The sequence below is a fragment of the Cervus canadensis genome, chromosome 8 (assembly GCF_019320065.1).
Source record: "Cervus canadensis isolate Bull #8, Minnesota chromosome 8, ASM1932006v1, whole genome shotgun sequence".
Classification (NCBI taxonomy): Eukaryota; Metazoa; Chordata; class Mammalia; order Artiodactyla; family Cervidae; genus Cervus; species Cervus canadensis.
In genome coordinates, this window is record NC_057393.1 from 47,190,220 (window position 1) to 47,210,139 (window position 19,920).

A 19,920-nucleotide genomic window follows, 5' to 3' on the forward strand; every position below is an offset into this window, starting at 1 on the left:
AAGTGGTTATATTCTGGATTTTGATATATTTCTTGAAATAGTGTTTGACTTTGTTCTGTTATGTGGTGAATTAAAATTGGTTGTATCATTCTTTGGTTTGCTTTATTAGGACAGATTTGGCATAGCCTTTCAGTAGCTAATACAGCCATAATGTTAAGGTGGCATATTTCTGAGGACTACACCTGAGGTCAAGTGTACACTGAGGAATTTCTACTCTGGCTCATGGGAATGCATACCCATTTTACCCCTGAATGAACTCTGGGAATTGCTTAGCCTATTGCTGTCTGCTGCTTCTATCTCCGGGTGGTAGTCATATGACTCCATGGGACCCCTGCAGATCTCCACAGCACTCTCTCTTTGCAGCCCCTTCCTCTCTTGTACTCTGCCTCACAAATGTCAGTTGTTGTGGCTTCCCTCTTCAACTTACATCTCTTTCTCTTCAATTCAATTCTGCTACAATGCTCTGCATGTGTTCTTCTATTCTGTGGCCTAGAAATTGCCCTCAGGCCTTAACTTAAAGTGATCATAAACGCCACCTAGTTTTGTTTCACCTCACTGAAGGATCATGTGTCCTGCACTTCCCATTGTTCAATGTCTGAAAACCAATGCTTTAAATATACTTTCCCAATTTTCTATTTATATAATGTGGGGCTATAAATATGGTCACTGTGCTCCAAATGGCCAAATTTTTTTTTTTAATAAAATTTCATACACAGAAATTTGAGTTGTTTGTAAGCTTTCAGTTTTTTCCTGGGATGTTTCTCCACATAAACACCATTACTACGGTCAATTTAATCTAGAGAGATTAAGTTTCCAGGGCCTGGTGGAAAAGGTAACCAACAGTTACTAATCAAGGAGCATAAAGTTTTAGGTAGGAAGGATGAACTAGCTCTTGAGGACTGCTGAACAACAGTGTACCTAGAGTCAATAAGACTGTATTGTACACTTAAAATCTGCTAAGAGAATAAACCTAGTATTAACTTATTTTATGACAATAAAATACTTTTTAAAGAGTACATTAAAGAGATTGAGGCATCCCACTCTTTTTCTTTTAAATTGTCTATACACTATTCCTTGCAACCCCTGCTCTCACAGTTTCCTTCCTAGTAGAACATCAGGTTCCTAATGTAGCATCTGACATGAGTATTTCTGCCATCCTATTTAGTATTTTGCAAGGAGTTTCACTCTCTCCATCCTTTGCCACCTTCCACTTTGTGAATGTGAATCACAATTATCCCCTTGACAACCTGTGAGACAGACAGTTATTACAAGTTTAATTTCAACTTACCTCCTGTGCCCTTTTCTTTTCCATGACACTTACACTGACAGTTTCACAAAAAACATTTCTGTGAAAAGTTATTTCTACTTAGAATAAAAATATTCTTTGTACTTAACTAAAATTTTAAAGTGCTCTGGTATCTGCCCAGTAAATTATCTCTGAGTTTATTCCTTAAATAGCCATTGTCAAGTGTATTTGCAAAGGTGACATTAATTGATGAACTTATGATATCAATTGGCACTATATTTCTTACATGTTATTTTATTTATTTTTATTTTCTTCCTAACTATTTGGAACATATACAAATATGAATGTAAGATAATTGCTATTTAAACCCACTCAGTTGATATTTTGTCAATCCAATAGAAAAGCCAAAGGTCTATGACCTTCATCCTTTCATATATGTTCTTGTAAGAGTTATGACTAATATTTGCTTACTTTTAAAGGCAAGGATATGATTACAAAGAAATGATAAAAGATAACTTATTATCTCCTTGGATAACTTATTATCTCCTTGAAAACAAAGTCTATTTTATCCGACTATATTATTCAGTGTCTGGAATACAATTGGCCCTTGATAAAAGTCTATGAAATTGCTTTTGTTAAATGACTGTTTTAAATCAGGATTTCATAATACTGTAACTATTGATCTTCAGGATTAGATAATGCATTGTTGAATGGAGCTGCCCTAACTGTGCACTGTAGGATGATGAGTAGCATCTGTGGCCTGTTGTTGTTCTTGTTCAGTTGCTAAGTCATGTTGAGTCTTCGTGACCCCATTGACTGCAGCATACCAGGCTTCCCTGTCATTCTCTATCTCCCAGAGTTTGCTCAAACTCATGCCCATTGTGCCGATAATGTCATCCACCATCTCATCCTCTGTCGACCCTTCTTCTCCTGCTCTCAATTTTTCCCAGCATCAGGGTCTTTTCTAATTAGCCGACTCTCTGCATCAGGTGGCCAAAGTATTAGAGCTTCAACTTCAACATCAGTCCTTCCAATCAGTGTTCAGGACTGATCTCCTTTAGGATGGACTGGTTTGATCTCCTTGCAGTCCAAGGGACTTTTGAGAGTCTTCAGCACCACAGTTCAAAAGCATCAATTCTTCAGAGCTCAGTATGCTTCATGGTCCAACTCTCACATCCATACATGACAATTGGAAGAACCATGGCTTTGACTAGACAGACCTTTGTCGGCAAAGTAGTGTCTCTGCTTTTCAATATGCTGTCTAGGTTTGTCATAGCTTTCCTTCCAAAGAGAAAGTGTCTTTTAATTTCATGGCTGCAGTCACCATCTGCAGTGATTTTGGAGCTCAAGAAAACAAAATCTGTCACTGTTACCACTTTTTCCCATCTTCAGTGGCATAGTACCTTCATTCATTCTCGATCTTAATCAAAAATGTCTCCAGACATGGCCACATGTCTCTGGTAGGGGAAAAAATGTTATAATTTTAGAATTGTTACTGTAAATATTTTGATTATGCTTATGTATCCTATTCACTTTAGAATATTCTAAAGTGTAAGTTTTCAATATTTAAAGTTAGTAAAACACATACAAGTGGATTTTGCAATCAACATAATGGCCTTTATAGAATCATATATAATTCATATAGACTTTTACTATTTTTTTAAAGAGCAGTTAGGAGAAAGAGAGACAATGAGAGAGATTCATTAGCCTGCTTCTCTATAACATAGGCAAAACAAAACAATGCAAGAGAAAATAAAATGGGAATGCAGGAAAACAAAACAAAATGACACAAGAAAGAAACAAAACAAGAAACAAAAACTTTACCTTGAGCTCAAAAAAGTGCTGCAATGAGGGAGGCCTGGGTTCAACCCCAGGGTTGGGAAAATCCCCTGGAGAAGGAAATGGCTATCCACTCCATATTCTGGCCTGGAGAATTCCATGGACAGAGGAACCTGGCAGGCTACAGTCCATGGGGTTGCAGAGAGTTGGACTGAGTGACTTTCACTTTTACTTTCATTCAGGTTTTTATTCAGCAAAAATGGTTTAGAATCCAGACTTGGTGATTTGTAATCCATTACTATTTCTATCACTGAATTGCTTTGCATACTTCCTGTCCTGTACAACTTGTACTGACAATAATAACAACAATAAAGACTAATATTTATCAAGCTCTTATTATCTTCCAGGCAATTTGTTACATAATTTGCACATATTTTCTCATTTAATCTCAATAGTATAGGAGATAGGTGAAATTACCATCTGCACTTTATAAATTAAGAGATTAAATGGTTAGTCCAATGTAACCAATCAGGTAAATGTTATTTAATTTACTTTACATTTAGAGGTCTTTAGAGGTATCCCCTATACCTGTGTCTATAGTATGATCATTGTCATACTTTCCCTAGTACATTTATTCATATCCTGATCAACTTTAGCCTGAAATATACAACATGGTCATCATCAGAACAAACATTATTTCTTTTCAGAAGATTCTGCCTTTACCAGTAACTAACATAGTGTTATATATCTTGATTCTTTTAAGGTCCTCCCAAATGTGAAGAACAGAGAGTGGAAATTAATGGAAACTATTTCTGCCAAATGATTTTTAATGAACCCATTGATCCACATTTCTAGGCACAGAGATTCCCTTCAGTGTCACAGTTTTTTGTAATTCTAGCAGACAGCCACAACCTGTTTCAAAAAGCATTGATTCACATTTTGTTTTGCTTGACTCTGAAATACAAATAAGTTCTGTAAAAGTCATAAGTACAGTCAATATCCAGTAATGCTGGATTCATTTTCTCTGGAATGTCATTTCACATTCATCTGAAACTCAAAGAAAACAGGCCATAGAAACATCAGGTAGGGAGGATGCAATAAGTCTTCTGTGTTAGTAGAGGACATGATGCCGAATCACAGCTGCCATACTGGAGGTGGTTCACAAGGAATGTCCTCTGAATATTAAGAAACATAGCCTGATGGCTCCAACCTACAATTTTAAAAAGGGCGGTGCTCTGATTCCTGCTATTGTTACTGACTCCCTTCCCTTAATAAAAGTTGTTTATCATGTTCTACATGGTAGTTTCATGAATAATTCAATTGCACACTTCCTTTTCATATATCAAGACATGGTCGCATTTGTTGCATTTGTAGTTTGTATTTTCACAAGTGCTGAAAGGGCAAGCTAAAGTGTTTGTGTATGCAGTGTTTTCAAATTTCACATAAAATTCGATTTACATGACTTACATTAAAAACTCTATTATGTCATTAATAACAGCCCACAGTAGAGTGTAACTTGGAAAGGAGTTGGAGAAAAATAGACAGAAGAAATCATAAACTCCTATAAAGTGTATAGATTTTGAAAGCCACTCTCCTCCAAGGTCTAGAATCCCCTACATATTTCCTGTTTTAATATTTCTAGTCACCTAGAAGCTTCTAGTTCATTTAATTGTTAAAAGACTTTAATTGTTAGGGAAATTTTTCTTTAACAATTTTTTATCTTAAGGCACATGAAATTCCATGTGCTTCTTTCCAGAAGAGAGATTGTACAACTAGGAAGAGGAACAAGAGTGTCTGAAAATTCCTTCTTAATGCTCCTAAGTTTACAAATCACATATGCTTTACTTTTAAGTTCCTGTAAAAGGATAGGAAGCTATATTTCAATGTCCCAAACACTAGATCTTAGAGCCTCTTTCAACTCGGCTTGGATGAAACTCTGAATTTTGCTATTTTCTTCCAAAGCATAATAAGATTTTCATGAATGGATCTGTAACTATTTACTAGAAATAAAAAACTGAAACATAAAGAGATGGTGTCATACAATCAACTTATTATACATAGAAATTGTGGAGTCAAGAAGACAACTCCAAGTGAGCCAAGAAAGATACCATGTTTAAGGCTGGTTTCATTTCCCTTTTTTGTTTGTTTTTCTTCTCTTTTTTCCTTTTGCTGAAATTCTCACAGAAATGCCAGCCAAAGAAAAGTTCCTGCCTTTCTGTATAGACTCTCTTCATAAAAAGTTGGCACACCCTATCCAAATACAATGACAAGTGTTATAATGACTTCCAAATGCCATAATATAGTAAAAGGAAAAGGAAATGTAAACTTTAGTTTTTCCCTTTATGTTTCTCTTTTACAAGAGACTCTCATTTCTGTGCACATTTTGAATGGCAAATAACACATGCTGGAAGATTTCAAGGGAAAGGACTCAGTTATTTCTCTTGTCATCTGCTCAGTGCTAAATAAGGCACACATTTCTATTCTCCAAAGGTACAATCTGACTTCTCTTTATTTAGAAACCAAGGCAGAATTAAGAACAATGTTTATTTCCTTGATACTAATGACAATGGCATGAAATTACTTGTCCAAAAAATTAAACTTATTCTCCCCTGCTGCTATTGCTTATGTGACAAAACAGTGTTAGTTTAATAAAGTGAGCTCTGTTCTTTTTTAAAATTTTTATTGAAATATAGTTGATTTACAGTATTGTGTTAATTTCAGGCATACAGCAAACTGATTTAGTTTTGTTCTTAATACAAAGTACATCTCAAAAACTGAATAATAAATATTTCTGTCTAATAACCACACTGATATCTAAAAGGTCTCACATCTCCCCCTACCCTGGAGTTTATTCAGTTCAGTTCAGTTGCTCGGTTGTGTCCAACTCTGCGACCCCATAGATTGTAGTAGGCCAGCATCCCTGTCCATCACCAACTGCCAGAGCTTGCTCAGACTCATGTTCATCGAGTTGGTGCTGACATCCACCCATCTCATCCTCTGTCGTCCCTCTTTCCTCTTGTTTTCAGTCTTTCCCAGCTCAGGGTCTTTTCAAATGAGTCAGTTCTTCACATCAGGTGGCCAAAGTATTGAAGCTGAAACTTCAGCATCAGTCCTTCCAATGGATATTCAGAACTGATTTCCTTTAGGATGTACTGGTTGGATCTCCTTGCAGTCCAAGGGACTCTCAAGAGTCTTCTTCAACACCACAGTTCAAAAGCATCAATTCTTTGGCATTCAGCTTTCTTTATAGCTCAACTCTCACATCCATACATAACGAATGGAAAAATCATAGTTTTGACTAGACGGACTTTTATCAGCAAAGTAATGTCTCTGGTTTGTTTTTCTTTTTTTTTTGGCAGATGAGTAGATACTTGACATTTGGGGTTCCCCTGTTACCCAAAGATGGTAATTGGAAAAATTGTATTTTGTTATTGGAAAATATATCAAATCTAAATAAAATGAAGCATTTTAATATGTCCAAACCATGAAAATCAGCTCTGATAATTGTATTTTTCTGAATTTGCATTTCTGAATTTTCTGAATTGCATTCTGAATTTCTGAAAATCGCATTAATCTGAATTTTAAAATGTTCTTCATCTTCAATGTGTTCTATGTGGTGGATTATAATGATTTATTTTTTAATGCTTTGCAAGCCTTGCATACCTAGAATAAGTATGTCTTGGTTATGACGTATGTTCCTTTTTGTACATTGCTGAATCCAAAATACTACTTTTTTGAGAATTAGTGTATCTGTGATTGGTCATGAGAGATACAGGTTTGCAGTTTTACTTTAACAGTTTTTGTTTTGTTTTGTTTTGCTATTAAGGAAATGCTGGCCTCACAGAATGAATTGAGAAATAGTTCTTCTGCTCCTATTTTACTGAGAGATTCTGTAGAATTGGTAATAATATTTCCTTAAATGTTTGGTAAAATTCCTCTGAATTTTTGAAATCTGAACCTGGGATTTTTCTCTTTTATAAGATCACTAATTACTGATTAAATTTCTTTAATAGACAAAGGCCTATTCAAATTATTGATTCCTTTTTGTGTAAGGTTTTTTAGTCTGTCTTTCAAGTAGTTGTTCCTTTGCATCTGATTTATATAATATGTGTGCATAGAGTTGTTTATATTATACCTTTATTATCTTTTTAATGCCCATGTAATAAATAATGATATAAACTTTTCAAATTTCAATAGTATAACCTACAGTTTGACCTCTGGTAATGGGTTTTATGTGCTGGATTTTAATATCCTTGAGCCAGGGAAAGTACACAAGCCTTTTCAAAAGAAGCATAGTTTATTTGCACAAAAAAATGATCAGTTTTGAAAGATCTTGAAGTGGTTTCTGTGGGAGTTATACAAATGGTGAGAATTTTATTCCTTTTAATATAGTATTAAAATTGTCTACTTAATTTTTCAAGTCATATTCATGCCTTGATTTTATATACTTGTGTCTATCAATGAACACTGTGATAATTGAAAAAACAATGTAAACTGTGTCTCCTCTCTTTTAAAATTTTTGTCTAGTCTGATTAGAGACTAATTAATTTTATTTATCTTTTCAAAGATGGAGCTTTTGGTTTGGTTGATTTTCTCTCTTTTTCTGTTTTCAGTTACGTGTTTTCTGGTCTTATATTAATTTTTGTTATGCTAACTTTTTTCCTTGGAAAATGTAATCACTTGGAAGAAGTTCAGATTTCACTAGCCAATCATATCTGCTTTCCTCTTCTATAGCACTACGCTGATTCAGCAATCATTATAACTCTGAGATTATTAAATCCAATAGAAACATACTCACTAGTAAGATTTCTTTTTAGGAACAAAAATAGTATCTTCTTCCCTAAATTTCTGCCCAAATTTTTGAAGTTGTTGCAATGTCTCTTTGTTTGCATCATACAAGAACTAGCAGGAGAGACTTTACTGACATGTTATTTTACTAGGTTCTACTTTGGTAGAACTAAGTGGGCAGTTTCCTGTGTTTTCTTCATGTATTTGGATCACTTTGCTAACTATAAAATAATTGATTAACATAATCCTTTGCTAGAACAATATTGACAGAATAGTATACCCAAGCATAAAATATATTTTTATTTAAAACTCTGGAAGTAACATTAAAGGGAAAAATACTTGTAAGAAAGGGATAAAAGTGATAGTGACTCAGCAATAAAGAATCTGCCTGCAATGCAGGAGACACTGGTTCAATCTTTGGGTCAGGAAAATCCCCTAGAGAAAGAAATGGCCACCCACTCCAGTATTCTCGCCTGGAAAATACCATGGACAGAGGAGCCTGACAACCACAGTCCATGGGGTCACAAAAGAGTGGGGCACAACTTAGGTACTAAACAGTAACAACAAACTATACTTAATTTGCTCTTCTCTCATTAGTTTCCTACGGGAAATAGATCGGTAATCTTAGACTGTTGATTTTATGTTTTCACCTTCTCTAGTAAATGCATCTAAAACTATAAATTTCCCTCTGAATATGAATTTACTGCATCCCACAAGTTTTAATAAATTATATTTTACTTTAATTAAATTCAAAAAATTTTTTAATCTCTTAAGACTTCTCTATTTCTACATGGGTTATTTAGAAGTATTCTGTTTTTAAATGCCCAACATTTGAGCTTTTTTCAGCTGTCTTTTTGTTGTCGATTTTTAGTTTATTTGCAATATAGTCTAAGACATATTCTAAGTGATTCCTATTTTTAAATCTGTTAATGTATATTTTAAGGCCAAGAATGTGTTCTGTTTTGGCCAATGTTCCATGTAAATTTCAGAGGAATATTTATATTTTTGTTGTTAGATGAATCATTATATAACTGTCAGATTAAATTGATTGATAGTGCTATTCAGGTCAACACTAATCTTACTGATTTTCAGACTGCTTGGTGTATCAGTTATGAAAGAATTTATTGAAATATCCAAATATAACAGGGGATTTATCTATTTTATTTCTATCAGTTCTAACAATTTCTGCCTTATGCACTTGATGTTTGATTGTTAGTTGTGTACATATTAAGAACAGTTATGTCTTCCTTTCTCTTTTTACTCCATCTCAGCTTTCAGTTGAACCTTTTATATGATTCTCATTTATCTTCTGTATGGTCACATCAATTATACTTCTTTTTAATTTTTTTTTTAGTGTTTGTCTTAGAGTTGGCAATATATATTTGTAACTTATCTGAATTCACATTAAATAACACTATATTTCTTTACTTATAGTGTACATAACTTATAATGGAATATTTCCTACTCCTTTCTCCTTTCCCTTATGTCATTGATATCATTTATTTCACTTATCCACAGACTACAATCATCCAATATATGTTACTGCTATTATTAACACTTTGAATCATTATCTTTTATATCAATTGTAGAATATAAAAATGATACTTTACTTTCATTTATTCCTTTTCTGATGTTATTATTTTATATATTATTTTACTTCCTTTTGAAGAGCTGCTTTTCTTTTAATATTTCTTACAGGTTAGGCTTCCTGACAGATCCTTTCAGTTGTTCAACTGAGAAAATTTTAATTTCCTTGCCTTGGCTCCAATTTTCAGAGTGTTCTTACGTATGTGTAAACATACATTTTTTAATTTTAATGACATTTTTATTTTAGAATCCCTAAAGAATTTTATTTCCCTTTTCCTCATTTCTTTCTCTTGTCTAAATTTCATAGTTTTTTTCATCATTTTATATTGTCTTATTCTTTATTTATATTCATCATATTCATTTTTAATCCTTTAAAGCATTTAATTATACTTATTCCTTGCTATTTTTCTGCAGATTATTTCCTCTAGTTTTTGTGACTGTTAATCTCATGATTATTGTGATGAGGCCGACTATTGTGGGCATACTGATCAACATGGCTGTTCCCCAACCAAGTCCGGCCTTGTGAGATTGCCGCAGGTGTGCTGGTGGGCAGGGCAGGCTCTTGGTGCAACTGGTCGTGATGCCTGGCAGTACGCAAGTGCTGGGAGCCAGCTGGTGAGTAGGGCAGCCTCCCCAAGTAGCTGGCTTTGTGACCCAGCAGAGTGCTTCTGCTACAGGCTTGCAAGTGAGCAGGATAAGCCTCTGGTGTTAATAGAACAGAGGACGTATTCTCTGTCCTGTTAAAAGATGGTATTTTCCAATGCCAATGTTATAGTGGTAGAATGAAATCCCCAAAATGGCTGCCACCAGGGTCTCTGCCCTCAGGGAGAGTTCTAGCTGATTCTTGCCCCTCCAGAAAACCTTACCAGAAATCTATCTCTATGATTAGCAAGTGACCCAGGAGGCTTTCAAACTACTGCCTCTGTGCTAGGACTTGGAGTATGTAAGATTTTGTGCACACTCTTCAAATGCAGAGTCAGTTTCCTATAGCTCTCTGACTCTCTCTAAAGATAAGGGCCGCTGGTTTTCAAAACCAGACATTCTGGGGGCTCCTCTTCCTGGTGAAGAACACCCAGGCTAGGGAGCTTGGTATGGAGCTTGGATGCTTCACTCTTTGGAGAGAACATCTGTGGTTGGAGTCCCACAACATCTGTGATTGTGTGATCCCTGTTAGTGAGTGGCTGACCTGGGAGTATGAGTCATGATTAGAATATATCTATATCCCTCCTACCACCTCATTGTGGCTCCTTCTTTATATCTTAGTTGTGGATAATTTTTGTGTTAGTCTTCAGGTTGTTTTCATGAATAGTTGCCTGACAAGTAGTTGTGTTCTGCCCACAGGAAGAGGAGAGACAGAATTTTTCAACTCCATCATCTTGATCTAGCCCCCTCCTATTTTTAATTTACTTAAGTAAAGGGCTATCTATACTTTTAATAATCCATACATTGCTCTTTTTAAATTAATTCAGTTTAAACATTACCATTAATCTGAATTAAGGAAAATTTTCCATGCACTGTTACTCTACTCACTCAGAGCTATAGCTTTGGGTAGCATATTAACCAGGACAGAAAAAGTGTAATATTATAGAAATCACTACCTACTACTTTTTTATATCATACACTGAGTTTCACTCTCTAAAGGTATTGTATAGCTTAATCCTCTTACAAACCTTATGACTCCACTTCTAATATATCCTCATTTAATAAAGACTCAAGTTAAGGGACTTGCCTAATGTCACTACCTTAAAAGGGGCAGAGCTGGTATTTAAATGTAGCTCTGACTCCTTGGTGGAGGTATTAACCGCTGCATTCTGCTGTTGTGAAATTTGAGCGTGAAGAATAAGGAAAGATTTATAAGTGATATCATTCCTTCCAGGCTCAGTAAATGAGTATATGAAAAATATCTGGCATTTAATCAGTGTCTAGTAAATATGGGTAGGAGACAGAAATTGAAAATGGGTGGCATGAAAAAAATTTCAGAAGTAATGAATATGCTCATTATCCTGAACCCGGTGATCGTTTTACATGATTTAATCAAATCACACACTCTAAATAGGTGCAGTTCGTCATATACAATTTATTCTTCCATAAAGCTTTTTTTTTTCTTAATTTTTTTTCAAATAGGTGAACATACCCACTATAAAATTCTTCATATTTAAATAATCTGAAGAATACCTGGTCCTGATAATGTTGAACTTTACATGAGCTTTGTGATCCCAGAAAACAGTGATAGTTATGAAATCCTCTCACCATTTCAGCTTCCTAAACACCTCTATCTTTTGTGTTCTGTGAAACAGCCAATCTCAGAGGGCCACTTCGTCTTGCATGTTCCAAGAAAATACAATCCCTTCCATTCCTTGTGACACCTATAAGACTCATGGATGAATCCATTGTTTACCTGCCCCTATAAAACCTTCCTCTTCTTTGAGATGTCCCTCACTAATAAGCATTCTCTTTATTGCAATAGCCTGAATAAAATCATCTTAATTGTCTAGTGGGTTTGTATTTCTCAGTATCAAGACAAGTTCACAGTGACTTAAATACATCATATATAATTCTGATATAATACTATGTCTGGGTGGATGCAAGTACTCACTTTGCTTTAGGAGACAGTAATATCAGGGCTCTGATCAGTTGTTAATTGTTTACAAGTTCCTATGAACTCCTTCTGTCTGTATTTTCAAACACTGATACAAATATATATATTTTTTAATTTGGAGAGGTCAATATCTTTTAGTCATTCTTCTTTTTTTCATTCTTCCTTTCTCACAGTGCCTACACACTATGTGGAGGGGAGAAATGAAAACAGGATTAGAAAATCCAGTCTGTCTAATGTTCTCTGTTTTATGTGAGTGAGGTCAAGGAAAAAGGTAAATGGTCAAGCACTAGCTGTGCTAGCCTTGTTGCACTCATACCTAGAAGTCATTTAGTCCAACTGCCAAGGAGACAGACTGAGACATTATTTTTTAGAAGAACTAAAATGGCAAGCTGGAGATGAGAGTAATAACTGTTTGTCTGTAGTCTGGTCTATTAAGCTGAACTGAGATTCTTTGGTATAAGAAGCCTCATTTCAGGTCAGAATAGTCTCTGATGTCCTTTTAGCAAAAGAATAAAATGTATTTCTTTTTTGAAAAGTCATCTCTTGTCTTTCCTGTATGACAAGAGAAAATTCCCTGGGATATCCCATGTATAGGCTGTCATTAATTTGAAACTTCTAATCACAAATTGGCTTAAAGACATTTTATTTACTGCTAGTAATAATAGTAATACTATTACTGTATTTATTTTATTTACATTTTAGTTACTGAGACAAAAATATCAGTGTTATAAAATGCTCCCTCGAATAAAATCACATTGTTTTCTCCTAAGACCACCAACAATAATTATTGCAACTCCCTTAGCTGTAAGCACCCTTTTCTATTTTGTGCTGCGGTTGACCCTGATTTAGAATTGACATATTAATATAACTATAAACAAACCATGCTCAGCAGGGTGAATTCAAAATAAGAGACTTCTTCCTAAAACAACTTCTTGTAATAAAATACAGACTAAACTAAGGGATTATAGATGATTTACAATCCCAGATGTAAACAATGAGAAGTGAAAGGTTAGAGTAACTGAAAGTCATTGCTTCAAATCACTATTTTTTAATATGATCTTGGAATAAATAATCAAATTAGAAATAACTATATATATATATATATATATATATTAAAATAAGATGATTTGGCATGAGCACAAATACCATGAATACCCACCCGTTACACAGAATAGGGATGAATAATACTTACAAACCAGGCAAGTTGCTTTTATTTAAGTAATGACGGATTTCATAAATAATTACAAATTATTGCATATATGACATACTGGGTGCTAAGAGTTTTAAAAATTAAATTTTAAACCATACTAAATGCCTTGCTTTCACATACTTTCTAACTCCAAAGCACTATAGAATCTACTGTAGAAAAAGAAAAACCTGATAATTTGACCTGCTTTTAATATCAATAAATGTAGCATCTACCAATGATACATATATACAAATATTTAAAAAAATAGAAGAAAAATGTGTTTCATCCTGAAATAAAATGAAAAGCAAGGGACTAATTTAAAAAAAATAGCAATTACAATGCCAACAAATACAAGGTGATCCTATTTTTGGTCCTAAAATAACAGAACCTTAAATATGTCCCATTACCCAAGCTTCCACAGAAATAAGAGTTGATTCTGGCTTTGCTAATGTCTAGACAGATTTGATATGACCTTTGTAAATGTGATCTCATGTGGTTGTCCTATCACTGTTTTCTATTATAAACAGATTAACTGGTTACCTTGGCAACTTTTGAATTTTTTTCTTTCTTTAAATTCTTATATTTTCAGCTGGGCTGGCCAGTCCACCTGAAGGCTGACTCACATTCATTTATATTTAATTTAATTTAATTTATGTATATATTAGAGCATAACCAATTTATTGACATTTTAATGAAGGCATTCATCTCAGTGGTTTCTCTTTCCTGCTTTGACCTTAGGTTAATATCTAATTTGAGTAAGAAAATAAAATGTAGGAGAGGGATGCTATTTCAAGATAAACATTAAAATGAACAAAAATGGTTAGTTTACCTGTGGTAAAGCAAGTTAAATTCATTATCTTGATATAATTATATCATGAAATAAGAAAACTAAAAAGTTCTATATACATTTTGTTGTTTTCCTTGGGGCTTACTTTAAACTCAAGTGCAAGTGAACAAAGTATTAAGAATATGTACAAGCTGCTTCTCTGGATTTATTACCTATTAAAACAGCTCAGCGAGTAGTTTCCACCAATCAAACAGTCTGAAGCTGCCTCTGAATCTAACATTGTAGGAGTTTTCAAGGAAATAATTACACTGTAAGTTTCTTTTATGTGTGATTCTGCTTTTAAAGATGTAACTGTCACAAAAAAATAATTCATATACAATACAAAAAAATGCAATTCTACAACACATATATTAACAAGGTATATGTAGTCAAGATTCCATAAACTATATTTAAAGAAGCATTTTCTTTCTTTTTGTTTTCAGTATCTAAAATGTGCTTTTGAGAGGTGACTGGTTAATATGTATGCAGTTAAGTCATGTTATTTTGCTAAATTTTGTTGTTCAGTCACTAAGTTGTGTCTGACTCTTAGAGATCACATGGACTGCAGCACACCAGGCTTCCCTGTCCATCACCAACCCCCGGAGCTTACTCAAACTCATGTACATTGGGTTGGTGATGCTATCAACCACCTCATGCTCTGTCATCCTCTTCTCCTCTTGCCCTCAATCTTTCCCAACATCAGGGTGTTTTTACAATGAGTCAGCTCTTCGCATCAGGTGGCCAAAATATTGGAGCTTCAGTTTTAGCATCAGTCCTTCCAATGAATATTCAGGGTTGATTTCTTTTAGGATTGACTGGCTTGATCTCCTTGCTGTCCAAGGGACTCTCAAGAGTCTTCTGTAGCACCACAGTTTGAAAGCACCAGTTCTTCAGTGCTCAACCTTCATTATGATCCAACTCTCACACCCATACGTGACTATTGGAAAAAACCATAACTTTGACTATACAGACCTATGTCAGCAAAGTGGTGTCCCTGCTTTTTAATACACTGTCTAGGTTTGTCATATCTTTCCTACTAAGGAGCAAGTGTCCTTTAATTTCATGGCTGCAGTCATTGTCCACAGTGTTTGGAGCTCAAGAAAATAAAATCTATCACTCGTTCCACTTTTTCCCCATTTATTTGCCATGAAGGGATGGGACCAGATGTCATGATCTTGGTTTTAAGAATGCTGAGTACTTTTGTTTTTCTATTTTAATTTTTTTTTAATTGAAGGATAACTGGTTTACAAAACTGTGTTGACTTATGTCAAACATCAACATGAATCAGCCATATGTGTGTATATATCTATATATATGAAAATGATGGGACTAGATGCCATGACTTGGTTTTCTGAATGCTAAGTTTTAATCCAGGATTTTCACTCTCCTGTTTCACCTTCATCAAGAGGCTCTTTAGTTCCTCTTCGCTTTCTGCCCTTAGCGTGGTATCATCTGCATATCTGAGGCTGTTGATATTTCTCCCAGCAATTTTGATTCCAGCTTGTGATTCATCCAACCCAGCATTTCACATGATGTACTCTGCATATAAGTTAAGAAAGCAGAGTGACAATATGCAGCTTTGATGTACTTCTTTCCCAATTTTGAACTAGTCCATTGTTCCACGTCTGGTTCTAACTGTTGCTTCTTGACCTGCACACAGACTTCTCAAGAGGCAAGTAAGCTGGTCTGGTATGTCCATCTCTTTAAGAATTTCCCACAGTTTGTTGTGATCCACACAGTCAAACGCTTTGTGTTAAATAAGAATTCCTATAAATTAGTTCAGAACAAATTGGATTTCACAAGTTAGTAACATAAATGATTTGATAAATCCACAAATATATATCCTTCTTATTTTCTATCTTCATACAATGTTGCCTTTTTTTGGTGTTTATACCCTTAAAAAAAAATAACAGCCAAACATTTAACTATTATTTACATTTAAATTGCTGATGGTAGCTTCCTTTTTCAGAAGAAATAGCTTCTTTATGATTTTCCTCGAGAGCTGGTGGAAATGTTAACAGAACTAGATAACAAAAACCTAGAGAAGCACATGCCATATAACTATTTACTCTGGTAGCAAATGGCTGTTCTCTGAAGAATAATAAAGATAGAGAAGACCCTTTAAAATGAAGCATGTTATTTTAAATTCTCAACGGTTTATATAAATTTTTAAATATTCTTTTTAAAGAGCTTGGTACACATCTGTATCCACTGATAGCAATGCAATAAGTAGTCTCTGATGATTTGAAGCAAAATAAATGCCATTAGGGGAAAAAAGAGCTGTATTTTAATTTTATCTAATTTATTTTTTCAGTTAATATATCCAGTAACATTTTCCTCCCAATACAAATACTCCCTTCTTTCTGTGTTTGTTCCTGGGAGCCAGACAGCATTGGTAACACAGGAGTTAAGTTAGAGCAATTGCTTACAGTTTAAACAGACAACTTTTTGCTGCCTTCTTAATGTGCTAATGGTTGTATCTAAAAATATGCAATTCTTAGAAAGATAACATTTCTGATTTTTTAAATTATCTATTAACTTTGGAAACTAATCACATGAAACTACAAAATTAGTAAATGTCTTAAAATTTGTATATAAAACACAAATTACCTCTAATTTCAAATTCTCACTTATTAGTGTACCACTCAGTCTTTAAAAGAAAAAACACTGCTCCAAAGAGTCTAATGCCATTCTTTAAAAAAGGAAAGTGTTCCTTTTACCTTTACACCCACCCCATGCCCCATTTTCAAAACACACAGTTTAATCATTTTGGTCATAGACATTTCTAAGATGAGATCTTATATTTCACTTTCATAGCTATTCTAATTATCAGAAAACTCATGTCCTTTATTGATGGAATTTGGTCCTGCTGATGTTGGTGTATCCCATCCAGTAGGCTTCATTCTCATCTTTGCCTCTGGAGACATTTCCTCTGGTTCACTATTTTCATCCTCATTTAAGCTGTTGCTACCAAAATAGTTATTGGAGTAAGTGTTGGAAAGGTTTCTTTAGGCTTACTTAAACCATGTTCAATGGATAGGGCTTTCTTTGTCATCTGACTACCTACCAAGCTGGTAGACTGCCAACTACCTCCAAGTTCAGGAAATCCAAAGTTGGAGATCTTAGTAGGCTTTGGTGGGAGGTCTGCAGCTTCTTCTACTTATTGATTCTCAGCACTAAGGCTTGTATTTCCCCCTCCATTACTGGAAGAAACAGTCTTAGCTTTCCCAGATTTTTTTGCTGCTTCTTGAGACCCTCTGGTGGCCCCAGTTCACTGCTCTGCCACCTTCCTGTCCTCCATTTTTCCTGCCACAGCCTCCAAATTTTTAATGTTTTAGTACACATTTTTTGGGCTTTCCCGGTGGTGCTAATGATTAAAAAAAAAAAAAAAAACCTGCCTGCCAATGTTACAGAATATGTAAGAGACGTGAGTTTGATCTCTGGTCAAGAAGATCCCCTGGAGGAGGCCATGGCAATCTACTCCAGTATTTTTGCCTGGAGAATCCCATGGATGGAGGAGCCTGGCAGGCTGTGGTCCATAGAGTCACAAAGAGGTGGAAATAACTGAAGTGACTTAGCACACACACATACAATAAACATTTTAAGAAACTAAATGTTACTGTCTCTGAGATGATCTTTGATACTTCAATGAGCAAAAGCATCTTCCTCTTTCATCTTAACTCTTCTCTGAATATCCATTGTATGTCATATATAGAGAATAATGCAGTGGTTCTAAGACCAAGGTATCAAGCCAGACTACCTAATTTTTATCTTACCTCTGACACTTAATGAGATCTAATCTACACAGTTAATAATAATGGTAGCTAATATTCATTTAAAACTTATTTCATTTAATTTTTGCAATTCTATGAGATGGGTACTCACTCATTATTCCTATGGGAATGGGTCTTCCCTGATGGCTCAGCAGGTAAAGAATCCACCTGCAATGCGGGAGACACAGGATATTTGAGTTCGATCCCTGGGTTGGGAAGATCCCCTGGAGGAGGAAATGGCAATTTTCTAGTATTCTTGCCTGGAAAATCCCAAGGACAGAGTAGATTGGAGGCTACAGTCCATGGGGCTGCAAAGAGTACAACAGGCCTGAGCGTGAATGTACACATGCATGCACACACACACACAGAGGAATGGAATTTCCATCTGCAAATGAGGCCCTAAACAGCTAAGTAAATGGCCTGAAATCACTCAACTAAGGATTTGACTCAGATTTATTGAAATTCAAGTTTATTCCCTTGGCAGCATTTTGTATGAATAAAGGAGAAGCTAATCTCTTATGGGCTTCCCTGGTGGCTCCATGGTAAAACAAACAAACAAACAAAAAAACACACCTGCCAATGCAGGATGCATGGGTTTGATCCCTGGGTTGGGAAGACTCCCTGGAGGAGGAAATGGCAACCATTCCAGTATTCTTGCCTGGGAAATTCGGTAAACAGAGGAGAATGGTGGGCTACAGTCCATGGTGTTGCAAAGAGTTGGACGTGATTTAGTGGACTGAGCATGAATGCATATCTCTTATAAATCCTCCTGAATGACAAGACAATATATACGTTATACCAAGTACATGCAGAGAGCAGTAGTTGTATACAATCAATTTTTTTTCAGAAATAGAGCTTTCTACATTTGTTCTTTAAATACAAATCAACTCTGAAATTAGAGTGTTAAATATTGAAATTAAGCATTTAGTAACAAAGATAGAATATGCCCTGGAAGAAAAACACATTTTCCTTAACTGTGACTTTTCTGAAACTCTCATGAGTATTTTATAAAACATCCCCTAAATATCAGGACAGCTGCTATTTAATCTCCTGGAGGTAAATTATTGACTCTAAAATATCACTCTATAGAACCTAGACTATTAACAAGATTCTTACTGAAACATTCTTTCAGTTGTTTGATTACTATGGCAAGATCAGCAACTGCAACTCCTCTAGTTCTAATATTTTTCCCTTACTCCAAGCTCTGTATGATGTTCTAGGAGCCATGTTCCAAGAGACTAGTCAATAGATAGTGGCTGAATGCCAGAGACAAGTCCTCCCAAGGATGTTTATGCAAGGAGCATCAGGAGATGGGAAACTTCCATTCCCTCCCCAACCACTGCTTTATAATTCTTCTGTGAAAATTCTTGTTTCTGGCCAGTGTTTCTCTCCTCCCTCTTCTCTCTTCCCCTTTTTGGAGCATAAGAAAGTCTCACAGTTTTTCCCCCAAGTTGTCCCTAAACTAAACACCTGCAGTGCTTTGTACATTCTATGTCCAAAAATACAAAAATGAGGACATAAAACTTCTCTATATATGTGTCCCCACATTTATGATTAGTCTTTTCTATTCTGTATGTCTTGGTAATCATAAATCTGTAGGTTTCTAAAGATCAAAAAATCAGTTAGCACATAAAAAGAAAAACAGACTCCAGATATATTGATTTTTTATCACAAAGATAGACTCAAGTTCTAAGTTAAAGCCACAGAGCTGGTTCTTGCAGAAAGAAAGGGGGATGGAAATGAAAGTAGGATTCCTGGACCTCTGACTGGGTAGGCCAGTGCTGGGGGTGGGTAATTTGAACAGTGACTAGAGAAAGGAGTGATTAGAGAATAACCTTTCTTCTTCCTCATCACACTTCCAAACTATTGAAAATTAGAAACAGGTAGACAGTGTTGTATCTGTGGGCACTATTTGGTCCCCTGAGTTATTAGTAGCCTGATCATTGCCCTGAATTCTCTGAAATCTGTCCATACTTAAAGGACAAACATATGTAAATAACTGTGGCATTAAGTGTGGATTTTTTTTTCATTCCATGTCAAGTTTAGGTTCAGGGCACTATCTGGTACATTCAACAGTAACCACCACAGGTGAACAAGACTTTTTCAATCTCCATTTACTTTTTTTTTTTTTTT

At 35.1% G+C, this 19,920-nt stretch overlaps 1 pseudogene; it reads right to left on the reverse strand.

Moving 5' to 3' along the window:
* Positions 1 to 16,774: 16,774 nt before the first annotated feature.
* Positions 16,775 to 19,920, reverse strand: part of LOC122446792 — an 11,546-nt pseudogene continuing 8,400 nt past the window's right edge.